The sequence below is a fragment of the Caretta caretta genome, chromosome 3, assembly GCF_965140235.1.
Source record: "Caretta caretta isolate rCarCar2 chromosome 3, rCarCar1.hap1, whole genome shotgun sequence".
Lineage (NCBI taxonomy): Eukaryota > Metazoa > Chordata > Testudines > Cheloniidae > Caretta > Caretta caretta.
Window position 1 is genome coordinate 168,648,430 of NC_134208.1, and position 13,368 is coordinate 168,661,797.

Below are 13,368 nucleotides of genomic sequence, written 5' to 3' on the forward strand. Positions count from 1 at the left end.
GGCTTGCACACAAAGATGCTCATTACAGTGGAAAGATTTGGGTGTACATTTCTCTTTATAGGGCTGTGTCTAACTGAGATAAACCCATGTTTGGGAGTCGGGGTGGGGGGACCTTTGCAAACCAAACTTTGGGAACTGCCGCAGCTTGTTGTATCCCTCTTGCTGGGAGGAGCAGTCTTAATGCTCTCAGTATCCAAGCAGTCCCAGAGAGGAAGGATCTATGCCTTTTTTATTTATTGGGCTTTCTGGGTGGAGCACTGAATGTGAAACATGAAACTGTCCTGCATCCAAGCATAGGTTTAAATTAGGACATGTCAGTAAGTGGATTTCTGCTCTGAGTCGAAACACCACAACCGGCTGTGCTTTGTTCATTGTCAGGAATCTAAGGACGGAATAGGGCTATATCCTCCTGGTGGCGAATCTGTAGGGGGATTTCTCAAAGTTCAGCAGGTCACTGGGCAACATTTCTAATCCCCTTCTATCTGCCAGGCTGGTTTGGTGTTTGTGACTCTGGTTGGTGGAAGGCTGTGATAAGGCTGGTAAGCATTCAGACACATTTATTATCATTATTATTTGTATTATTGTAATCATGGACCGGGACCCTAATGTGTTTGGTAGTATACACACACAACAAAGTGTCAGTCTCTGCCCCAAAGAGCTTACAATCTAAGACAAGAGACAACAGCTGGGGAATGCAAGGAAACAAAGAGACATACTGGTCAGCATGATAGGTGGTGGTCTGTACAGTACACACCAGCAGCCTAATGTCTCTCCCCATATGTTGGTTAGATAGCATATGTGTTACTGGGACAAGATGCTGTGTTTTGGCTGGCAAATAAAGACCTGAAGAAAAACTCTGTGTACGCTTGAGAGCTTGTTTCCTTTCACCAACAGAAGTTGGGCCAATAAAAGTTATTACCTCACCCACCTTGTCTCTCAAATAAAGACCTCACTCCCCAGTCTCCACCATCACCAGTGTGTACAAAGATGATCATCCTGACATAAATAGACTGAGTTGGTTACGATACACAGGAACTCTGCACTTAATGTTGTAGTTATGTTCCTGAAAAATGCGACTTTAAGGGAAACAATGTTAAGCGAATCCAATTTCCCCATAAAAATGAATGTAAATGAGGGGGTTAGGTTCCACGGAAATTTTTTCACCAGACAAAAGACTATATATATGTAAGCAGTGTCAGGATGAGCTCCACCCTGACATCTGGTGGTGAGGTGTGGCAAGTTGTGGAAAAGAACTTCAGGGGCTGATCTCATTTGCATAGGCACACCCACCCCGCCTAGAATGAGGCCATAGATGCCCAAATGGTCACTTTGGCTGCTGTGGGATCCCCAGTGTCTCTGTTATTGGGGCAGGAAGAATAAATTGTTATTACCCTGATTATGGGAACTGTGCTTGGAACTGTACGTGGCCTTTTGTTATGATGGAGGGATTCACCATCAACTAAGTAGCACTCGCTAGGCAAGGGTCATGGGTTCCAAAACTGTGAATTGACAGAGAGGCTGGGGAGAAGTATTAATACTTGGTGGCATGGGCCCCCTGGTGAGGGTCTTACATGCTAATTGCACTTCCTCCTCTCTCTATTGTGTAATATCAGAGCTAATTTTGATTCTGTTAGGAGTCTAGTTAAAGGCTGCTGAGCTCGCTTTGGGCTAATGGTGTACTAGTACTGAGGCTCCCCTACTACAAGCTGAATTCACCAAAGAGCTGAACTGACTAAGAGCTGAAATCACTGAGTGTTGTGTTAAGTAGTGGGGGAGCCTGAAGATATATTGTGGAGCAGTTTGCGGGATGGCTGGAGTGCCTTGTGGATAGGCTGGTGGAGCAATTTGTGGGACGGCGGGAGCTGCTTGTGGGCCGCAGAGCGGAACTGAGCAAAGCAGTTTGTGGGGCGGCTGGTGGAGCGGAGCAGAGCAAAGGCCTATGGAGCTGTGGGGCGGTCAGCTTCAGATCAAGTAAGGTGCCCCTTACCTCTCTCTCCCCCCTCCCCTCCCCCCTCATCTCCACCCAGGTTGGGAGGTAAAGCTCTGCAGATAAGCTTTCTAACTCTGGGGCTGCCCTGACCAGGGACAGAGACTTTTGGGTCATTGGACTTTTGGGACTTTGGGTGATTTGGGGTTGCTGGACTCAAGAACCAAAGGGAAAGGCATGCCCCAAATTTGCTTGGGGTGGGTTTTTGCTCATGGGTTGTGAATCCTGTTGGTGGTGTTTCCCCAGCATAATGCCACATTGTTTCTCTCTGTTATTAAAAGGCTTTTTGCTACACTCAGAGTATGTGCTTGCGAGAGGGGAAGTATCGCCTCTTCGAGGCGCCCAGCGGGGGTGGTATATATTTGTCCCAGGTCACGGGGTGGGGGCTCGAGCTGGTTTGCATTGTGTTATTGGAATGGATCCCCTAGATATTGAACCCGGCCCTTGTTGCTGCCAACTCTGATGGGCAGAAGGATTACATATATATACACACACACAGAATATAAGTTTTAAACAAACAGTTTAATACTGGTACACAGTGATGATGATTGTGACGCTTGGTTGAGGTGGAGGAGTCAGAGGGTGGGATATTTCCCAGGGAATGCCTTACTGCCAAATGAACTAGCAATTGACTGAGCCCCCAAGGGTTAACTCGCACACTCTACAAGGCAGCAGGAAAGGAGGGAGGGCAGATAGAGACACAGACACATACCCTGGGTGTGAGAGAAAAAATGCACATTTCCCCTTTAAGTAGCTGACCCCAGGCTTAAGTACACTGCCTTGTTAATTAAATCAGCTTGCTCAGACCTGAGACCATAGCTACTGCCTAGAAGCTCCCTCAGTAGTGTGTCCCCCCTGCTCTATGGAAGATGGGGTAAGCGGGGTGCAGGAGCAGGGGGGAGGGGGAGGCACCCTGACATTAGCCCCCGTCTTCCCTCCTGCCCCATACAGCAAGCAGGAGTCTCTGGGAGCGGCTCCAAGGCAGAGGGCAGGAGCAGCACATGGCAGTGGGGGGAGGGACAGCTGCTGCACAGGGAACTTAGGGGAGTGGGGAGCTGATAGGGGGCTGCTGGTCCACCCTAGTTCCAACCACCCACCAGCTAGCTGCAATGGGCTGCTCTTCCTGCAAGCAGTGGACAAAACAGGTGGCTGCCAGATGTTAGAAGGGAGCATTTCACAACTTTAAACCAGCATGTTCCCTAACTGATCAGCAACTTAACATCGAAACAACGTTAACCAGGATGACTTTAAGTGAGGAGTTCCTGTATGTGTGTGTGATGAACTATAGTCACTCTTTTGACATTAGAGAGGGAAAAGAGAAAAGCAAGCAGGGGAGTAGAAACCCGGGGGCTCCAGGTTTTCCCAGAAGGCTGGTAGTGCAAAAGCCTGAGAGAGGCAGAGTAGGAAAAGGCTCAGGGAAATAGCAACAAAGTGGGATGATGCAGGCCTTGATTAGAAGAAGGTCCTTGAGCTGGAAGCTGGAGTAGAGAGTGGGCCTGGGTTCCCCTACCAACCGCTGGGGAAGTGGCACAGTCAGGGCAGTGGATTTGAAAACCTCCAAGGACAATTCTTTCTGTGGGAGTTTGATAACCCAAAAGGGGGGAAACCCATAGTAAGCTGGCTGGAGGACCAAGTCATGAAGACTGAGCACATCAAGAGCGAGAGAGGCTGTGGCAAGAGCAAATGATGGAAGGGGGCGTGAGACCTAGACAGAGCTAATCCCCTGAGCAGACAGGAGGAAGTGGCCTGACAGTAAGTAATGGATCCCTTTACAGTGTGCTTAAATAAAAGGGTCAGAAGGGAAAGCATGGCTATGAGGCCATCATTAATCTTCTCAGTAAGCAGAACCTAATCATGTCCTATAGCAGACAACCTAGAGCATTACATAACAAGCTTGCAGGACTGTCCAACAAGTCCTGATCATTGATACTAACAGTTTAGACCCAATACCAGGATAATACTACACATAATTACAGTGTGACAAGTCTCTATTAAAACAGAATGGAGAACCACAGCAACAGCTATAACCCATCCCTTGTTATCCTGCATCTCTTAATAAAGTAGAATTGAGTAAGGGTTCAATAACATCCAACATTTCATGCCTTTGACTCCATTAATAACACATCCTAGAGGACAACTCAGTGACAGTTGCCACATGTCCCCAAATATAGCACTAAGTTGTCACACAAATGACTATAACAAACGTTCTTGACCCATTTCATTGTAATGTGGATGCACAGTCACTTAGTGATGCAGTCATTTTCAACTGTGTTTCTGGGTGCCTACATGCTGGAATGTGAGACTCCAGATGTTCTGAGTATCATGTGGGATGGATCACATATTTCACAAGCTGCCACCCTGATTACATGGAGACTCTGTGGACACGTCCTTCCAGGAGTGGCTACAATCAATTCCATATTCTTGATGGCTAATGTTGGTCTTGTAATCTTAACAGTGGCTGTGTTGTTGTACAGATGGCTTCACTCAGTTGCATCTTCAGAGGGTGTTGAGCAGTAATTAATCCTTGAGTAGGATGGAGGATCTTTTCTGCAACACGTAGTCTGTGTTTTCACAAATGGTGAGATAGGAGAGTCTATATGGGTGCTGCGATGTGCTAAAAATGCCCCTTTTGGGGGATCCTTTTGAGCTAAAGCAGATGTGTTGTGCCAGGTTCAGAAATCCCTTCTGGGTGTACAGATGCCTCGGGAAAAGCCATATTTTCACATTGCAACCCAGGAAAACAGATGTATCTGGTTCTTATCTCAGATCTACCATGCAGACCTCATGGATGTATATGGTTTACTATTTAACTAAGGTAGATATAAAGTAGGGAAATACAAGTTGTGCTCCCAGGTACATGCCACTCACAATCACCATTTTATCATATGAATGACTTAATGAACTGTATAGAATAACAGCATGAGAGGTTTGGACCAAGAGTTTTAAAACTGGGTGCCTAAAGTTAGGCTTCTAAATCCTCATTTAGGTGCCTAAATAAATGGCCTGATTTTCCAAAGGGTTGAGCACCCAGCAGTTCCCATTTACTGCTATTTATTTAGGCAACTAAATTTGGATTTAGGGGCCTAACTTTATGCACCTGTTTTTGATAATCTTGGTTCTGGTTTAGTGGTGTGAGGATGGGAATGGGAGGAAGGACCACTGAGTTTTACTTCTGGCTCTGACACACTCTCTGTGGCCTTGGGAAAGTCACTTAGGCTCAGATCCTCAAAGCTGTTTAGGTGCCTAACTACCCAGGCCTGTGGAGTGCCATTTAAAGTGGGCTGAGGATTTAGCTTTGCCTGCCCACCTGAACCTCTTCTTTCTCTCGCAGGTGCCCCCCATCAGCACTCTGACCTTCCCTAGTCCATGAGCACCTATGCCATTCCCCTTCCAAATTTAAGTGAGTGGTGTTGCACTCTGACACATGGGGTCACAGTGCCACTCATGTTTGGCCCGGCCAAAAAATGGTTGGATCATGGGCTGGGTGGCCCCCGGGCAGCTCCAAAGCTTATGTTCCTATTGATTTCCATCAGAATTAGGTGCCTAAATACAAATACCTTTGAGAATCTGGGCCTTAACCCCTCTATCTCAGTTAACCCTGACTGGAAAATGATGATGATAACAACACTTACTTGTCTAACTCCAAGAGCTGTTGTGAAGATTAACTGGTCATCTAGTTGAGGGATTTAAAGGTAGAACACTTCAATTCTGCAAGATGTTAAAACCCCTCTTTCCCCACTGAAGGCCATAGGAATTGAGGGTACTCAGCACTTTGTAGGACTAGGTCTGAAAAGCATCAAATACCATTGTCCCTTCCAACAGAAAAGCAGTTTTTAAAATGTAATTAGATTTAACACACATACTGGCTGATCATTCATTTGAATCCCTGTCCTAATTTAGAAAGTATGTTTAGCATACAAGGAAAGCAATAGAATGCACAAGAGCTCAGAGTCAGGAATGCAGCGTGAGCCAAACCATGGAACAGGACAGCTGGCAGGTCCAGGTAAATGTTGGTATTAGATGACTTAAAAGGAGCAGTGTTGGCAGACAATAAAACGTACCTTTGCCTCCTGGTGAAACTGGTGTTTCAAAAGAACCAAAAGCAGGTATTGAAAGAAAATGTTTATTGTGACTGTGTAGATCCGATTGTGACTGTGTAGATTTGATTGCCCAATATTTCATGCCACAATAGGACATTTCTTTTGTGGCAGCATTTACATATTTAATAATGTCACACAATTAGGGTCTGTTTCCCCATTGCATGTGTTAACTAATTTTAACTAAAAGTGGTGTCTTTTCAAATGACAGATGTACACACTCATCATTTCCCCAAAGCATTCATTTTTATAAGTGTCATAGTATTTCATGTGTATCAAGCATCTTGCCTTCTGATGGATTTCTTCACAAACCCTACAAAATGCATCACTGAAATTCAGTTGCATATTGAAATAATTGCCCCAGGTTCCTTAAGACATGAATTCTCAACCTGAGAATTTCAGAGTAACAGCCGTGTTAGTCTGTATTCGCAAAAAGAAAAGGAGTACTTGTGGCACCTTAGAGACTAACCAATTTATTTGAACATAAGCTTTCGTGAGCTACAGCTCACTTCATCCGATGCATGAAGTGAGCTGTAGCTCACGAAAGCTTATGCTCAAATAAATTGGTTAGTCTCTAAGGTGCCACAAGTACTCCTTTTCTTTTTGAGAACCTGGGGATTGCAATTCTCAGGATGGTCATGAACAAGTGTCAGAGGATCATGGCCACCCTTATCCTTTCCTTATTGCTAACTGGGAGGGGGCTCACAGTGGAGTCTTGGTATGAAAAAGCAGGTCCTAGTGTAGGAAAAGTTGAAAACTACTGCAATGAGAGATTGGGGGAAGGGCAGGGGAGGCCCTTGCTCTAAACACACAACACAAGAATGAGAGGAAAGCCCTGCTCTTACAAAAGCACCATGGGATCTTTAATGTCAGCACAGAGCAGACGGGACCTACGTCCACAATTTCAAACTTGAGTGCCTAAGTTTGGCACCTAAATATGTGGCTTGGTTTTTCAGTAGTGCTGGGCATTTGCAACTGCCTTTTGTTTCAATGAGTGTGCTCAGAATCTCTGAAATTCAGGCTATGGGCCTAAATATGGATTCAGATGCCTAGCTCTAAGGGCCAAAGTTTGAATATATTGTCCTTAGTTTTTAAGGTTTCTTCCGAAAGACACTTACAGTGCAAATGTCTCTGCACTTACTTTACCTACTGTGCATCAGAGACTGATGAACTGAACTTGCTGGGATCTGAACCTGTGGTTCTAGGGAACATAAGCATGCCTAATAAGCTGTTTAGATCAGTAAGCCACTCCTATTGGTGATAGAGCTATATCTCTTAGGTTCTTTTTAAAGATAAACAATATGTAGTCTCAGCAAGAATTATGATTTGACAATGTGATTTATTAAAAATATCACATAAAGGACTATTCACTTCAGCAATAAGATACAAGTATTCCCCACCAATCACTTGAAAGATAGTTTTTCCTTCCATGGGTTCAATATTTATAGACTTTCCCCCCCTCTCTGTTGAATCATTATTACTTGTCTTTCCAGCAGAGAACAGATGATAGTCTGGAAATGTGCATGACATTCAAAGTAATTTTTTCTAGAAGGTGATTAATACAGTGGTGAATATTTTTCAGTTTAGAATCTAATTCAGAATGCATGAGAGCTAAAACTGCTACAGAAAAAAGTGTTAGCTCAAATAATTTTGGAATGATTCTGAACTTCATAGCTGACCAAAGCAATAGTTTTTGCTTGTTTACATGTGAATTTGGAGAAAATGTCTGTCTGAAACTTAAATTAGATCAAATGGTAATTAAAGCAGCCAGGAAATCCGTTGGAAGTTCAAAGGAAAGTACACATTCAATGGAAAGAGTCATAGATTGGGTCTGTATTTAATTATGGCAGATGGTCTGGAGGTGTTGCCGAATGTCATGCAACTTAATCAAATGAATAGATTGCTAGCAGGAACACAAACTGGTTAAATCTAATCAAGAAGGGAAGGCTCAAAAGTTGGTGGGAATGGGTCATTTCCCCCTACCTTGCAAGGGTTAGGTAAAAAAAAAAAAGGGGGTGAAATCCTGTTCCCATTCAAGTCAGCGAGAGTTTTGCCACTGATTTGAATGGGGGCAGAATTTCACCCAATGTCTCCTTGGAAGAAGAAGTATCTTTGCTTTCCCGAGTGATAAGATGCTCTTCATGTCTTATCTCTAGGCTGATAACAGCAATATGTTTTCGTCTTAAAACCACAGTTCAAGAAATCACTTAAGCACATGCTTTAGTCGATCCCTATTCAAGAAAGCACTTACACAGCTCTACGCACATGCTTAAGCACTTTCTTGAACAGGGATGCTTTTGTGAATTAGAGCCTCAGATTGAACTGAAATAGGGCTATATATGTAGCTGATTTACTTTTCATTTGTATTGTTTCTATCACAATACATAAACTTGTTTGTGTAGACAACTGTAGAGTAAATGCTGTTGTTATTGCTGACTGGGTGTAATCTGAAGGTACATTTTAAGGAGAGCTAACTGACAGAGACATTGCCTACTTGAATCACAATCTAAAATGAACACAGTCTCTGTAGGCTTGAGAGCTACAGTCTCTGAATTGGAACAGACTGACAGAGTCACGCTCGCCAAACAGAGTCCAAAAAGCCTCTCTTAGAAGCAAAGACAGCTCTGGTGACTGTACAGAAGGGGAACAAGTTAAGGGTCCATAGAAGTCAGACTGCACTGTGAGGGCCAGTGTTGACAGAGCATAGAAGAATGGATGATCATGAGAACGATCTCTGGGATTACCGGTCTGTCATTATAGCATCTGAGCACATCCCAAAGTCCCCGGGTGAAATGCTGGCCTCACTGAAGTCAGTGGGAATTTTGCCATTGACTTCAGTGAGGCCAGGATTTTACCACAAATGTCTGATTACTGCATAAAACACAACGTAATGTAAGTAAGCTTTGTTTTTAAACAAAAAGAAAAAAAGAGGGGCGGGGGAACTTCAGCAATGTAATTGCAAACTACAACCCACAAGAGGAATTTTGTGTGTGACTGCTCTACAGGTTTATGGATAAAGTTTTACCTTTTCCTGTGGGAATGCCATGGAGTGATGCAATGTCCTAGATGGCTGGAGTCTTGGCACATATGACTTGTGATTTGGCACACACATTCAGAGGAAAAGAAGTGACTTTATTTACACAGCAAACATGCAATAGTTCTTTTCTTTCCACAGCTCTCAGCTGCTTTTAGATATTGACTGAAAGATCACTCTTTCAATGGAATTCAGCGCAAAGCACTTTGCACAGTAACTGGCCATGGAAAGAAGCTCTTTGGCAAGATATAAAGAGACTAGACTATGTCCAGGCAGTAACAAACCCTACATGGGAGATTCAGAATTATTCTCCTCTTGAAACACAGATAAAGTGACTGAAAACTCTTCTTCACACATGTGGACAGGAAGCAAACTCTATAGAAGAATCAGAGGAGCCATTAACGATGCCTGGAAGCCTTTAAAAAACAGTCCTGACTGCTCTAGAGGTATGGTACTCAAGGAGTTAATTCAAGTTGGGACAAAATGATCCCTTATAAGCATACCTGCATATGGCTTAAATCTGTGCATTCCTACTTAGCCTGCATTTTATGAGGCAGTCCAATGACCTACAAATCCCGAACTTTGGGTCTACTCCTGTTCTATTGAAATTAATGGGAATTTGGAGTCATATTACAATAGAAATGTGTGGGAATGGCAGTATATGGCAACCTAGTTTAGTGGGAATGACACTGGGGTATGGTCAAGGAGATGCAATAGTGTGAGGACAGGAGGACGTGGCAGCACACTGAGCATGGTAGATACATTTGCCTGGCATCTTTGAGTAGGGTAGGATCTTCCTTAGTTGAGACATTTGAGATCATGTAACTTGGGGGCGGGAGAGAACCAAACCAATCAGGCCTTCTTTACACTTCAGAAAGGAGCAAAGAAAGGGCTTAAGTCATAGGATCATAGAGTTTAAGACCATAAGGGACCACCAGATCATCTAGACTGACCTGCTGTTTATCACAAGCCAATAAATGCTACCCAGCCACCTCTCACACCAACCAGAATTAGACTAGCTCTCAGGAGACTAAACTTCTGTGTGCCACAGGCAGAGGAAAGCTAAGGTACACCCATGTCCAAGTCCCCTGCAATGGTAGGGAATTGATTAAGTGAGATACAATCAGAGAGCCGCTCCCACACTTTTCCCCTTCCTTCCAAATTACCTTTAAGAACTAATAATGAAATAAACCTGGGTCTTTTAGCATTTTTTTTCTAGTGGGGGCCCAAGTCTCCAAAGTGAAATAAAATAAGGGCTTAGTGATCATAAATTATTATGGTTTAAGCTGTATTGATTAAACTGATATTACTATATTGATACTTTATATGTCTGAGGAGAGAGCCCAGTACTTTCAATCATCAATGAAATCCTTTAGTGAGAGAGATGGGGAAAACAACTAACATCCCTGTCAATAATAGCAGCTGTAATGCAATAAATGACAGAGTTTAGAGTCCTGGGCCTCCAAAATGCCTCCTGTCCTACAAGTAAAATTCCACTGGATAACACAGAGTTCTTATAAAATTAAGACCCTCTCTTCCTGTAGGACAGGAGGGATTTTAAAGAGTGAAAGACATATTACCTATTTTGTCCCCAGTTTCCAGTTTATGAATAATGCTTCCTTATTAACTCATACTTTGATATAGAAGATGGTGGTGATAATGGGGAACATGGAAATGCTCCATGTCAGTATAATTGGTCACCAACTTCCTGCTTATGTATAATGATGTATAATGTATCATTGAATCATATTTTGATACAGAGGGAGTGGGATGTTTGGGAAAACATTTCAGCAGTCTAATTATCAACTCTATTATAATGCCTCTCTTTATGAAACTCATTAAAGCATTCCATGCAGTTTTCTCCAGCAGAACAATTAAAAAACAAACAAACAAACAAGACCTAGATTTTTTACATATAAACAGACGCAGACAAAATGAGGTTCAGGAAACTGTATATAGATTAGTATAACTGGAGTTACTTGTACTGCCTGGGCAGTCTGAGTAATATGAGGAAGAGGACATACAAGATGGCATGTAGGATCAGGTTAATCTGGATGATGATAATAAGGGAGTCATTAGACTATGAAGTGCTTGGCTGAGGTTGGTGAAAACCAGTGTTAAACTGCTGGGCCCGGTTATGCTGCTTGGGTATTTCTCACAGGAGTAGGAACCTCTTCAGTAATCTTATAAATGCAGGTTTCAGAGTAACAGCCGTGTTAGTCTGTATTCGCAAAAAGAAAAGGAGTACTTGTGGCACCTTAGAGACTAACCAATTTATTTGAGCATGAGCTTTCGTGAGCTACAGCTCACTTCATCGGAAGTGAAGCTGTAGCTCACGAAAACTCATGCTCAAATAAATTGGTTAGTCTCTAAGGTGCCACAAGTACTCCTTTTCTTATAAATGCACTGGGCCTGGTTTTCAATCTCAATCTGTCTGAAACATATCGTATGCTCATGTAGCACGATGCCTTTGATATTTCTACCTGTAGACTCAGTCTCTTGTCCTCCTATTGTATTCTCTTCTCATGTTCTTTCTGCATTCTCTCAATTTCCCAGCTGTCTCTGCTGCCTCTGCTTATATTCATCTGAATTAGTTACAGCTTCAGTTCCCTCCCTCTTCACCTCACACTATCGCTCCTCCAAGCATATTTCATTCCTTGATAATTTTTTTTTATTTGCTATCAAGTGTTTGTTCTCTTTTGGCCTCTGAGAACACCACAGGTGAGGCAGGAAAAACATCTCTGGAGCTCATCTAGACCTTTCTCATTCATTGTGAAATTCATCTCAGTACAGAGGGCCCAAGCAAGGTTTCATGTAAATCCAATCTTGAGCTGGCCAAAAAATAGGGAAAATGATTTAATGAAAAAAAATTGAAATTTCAAAGTTGTTTCTATTTCACATGATTTGAAACAGAATAACTGGTCATGTTTTTCTACATTTTTCTGATTTTGTTAAAGATATTTCAAAATTTGGGTTTTCCCCTTTCTCTCTCTTCTCTTCTTCCCCCGACCCAACCCTTTCCCGCACTGAATACAAAGGTGCTGGAACTGGTTGAAATGGTTTCCATTATATACAGGGTTTACAGTTTGGTTCACTGGCTCTTAGCACCCCCGCTATACAAATTGTTCCAGCACTCTTGACTGAATATATAAAATGAGCTGTAGCTCACGAAAGCTCATGCTCAAATAAATTGGTTAGTCACTAAGGTGCCACAAGTACTCCTTTTCTTTTTGCGAATACAGACTAACACGGCTGTTACTCTGAAACCTGTCATAAAATGAATGATGTCTAGTGTAGTAATGATGATGATTGGGGTTCTTTTACTCTTTTAATTTATTATTTATTATGGTACATGGTAACTTTCCCAAACTTTCTCAAGTTTGGAAAAGTTATTGAATGGCAAAAGGAAAAGAGAAAAAAGGAGGATGAAAAAGTAAAAATACCCCGTTTCTCTCCCCCAGAACCAGACAATTCATTTTGTTGTATTCAGTAGCAAAAAGAAATAAAGAGAAAAATGGGGAGGAAGGGTGGAGAAACAAACAAAACATTGAAACTTCAAAATTCAGAATTCAAAAACTTCAAAATTTGAAATTCCAAAAATGTTGGTTTCAACAAAAAATAAAAAAATTGGAAAAACGTAACCCTTTTGTGAAAATTTTTGGCTAAAAGGTTATTTTTCATCAAATAAAAGTCTAAAATGAATTTTTTTTTACACAGTTCTAATCTAAACTGCCATGGAAGGAGCATGGCAGTATTAATGGCATGCAAGGAACAGATGCTTTGGCTCATAACTTGGTTGCAGAGCTGAAGAAGATGACCAAAATATTTGTCACGTTAGTGGGGGAATTAGAAAAAGATTACATCTAGAATCAACTTTTATCTGGATTAAGTATCTTTCCCAGTCACAGTTACCCTTCCCCACAAGTCTCATTACACTGGTTAGATTGTATTGGCTGGGCCACTGATGCTATGTAAGTCTTGGTGCAATAAACAGATGCAGCTTCTTAATATTCATGTTTCCTATTCAATCTTCTTAAAATCCATAGAATTTGGCCACCACTTCAGGGCATTCCCCAATGTGGGGCCAGCAAATGGAAGTGGAGTTCTGCCCTGACAATGGGATATATATGCTATAAAAATAATAATTATTATGCCCGGGAACTGATTTTTCAAGGTGGTGAGATAACTGGACTACAGAGGCGGTAGGGTGGTGATGAGGAAGGACCGAAGATTCACAACATTAATGTAAT

The 13,368-nt window shown here is 42.4% G+C and overlaps 1 long non-coding RNA gene across 1 annotated transcript; it reads left to right on the plus strand.

Moving 5' to 3' along the window:
• Positions 1–1,536: 1,536 nt before the first annotated feature.
• Positions 1,537–13,368, plus strand: LOC125633604 (uncharacterized). Its single transcript, XR_007355672.2, has 3 exons — positions 1,537–1,971; positions 9,260–9,564; positions 12,836–13,368. It is a non-coding gene; the product is annotated as an uncharacterized LOC125633604 (long non-coding RNA).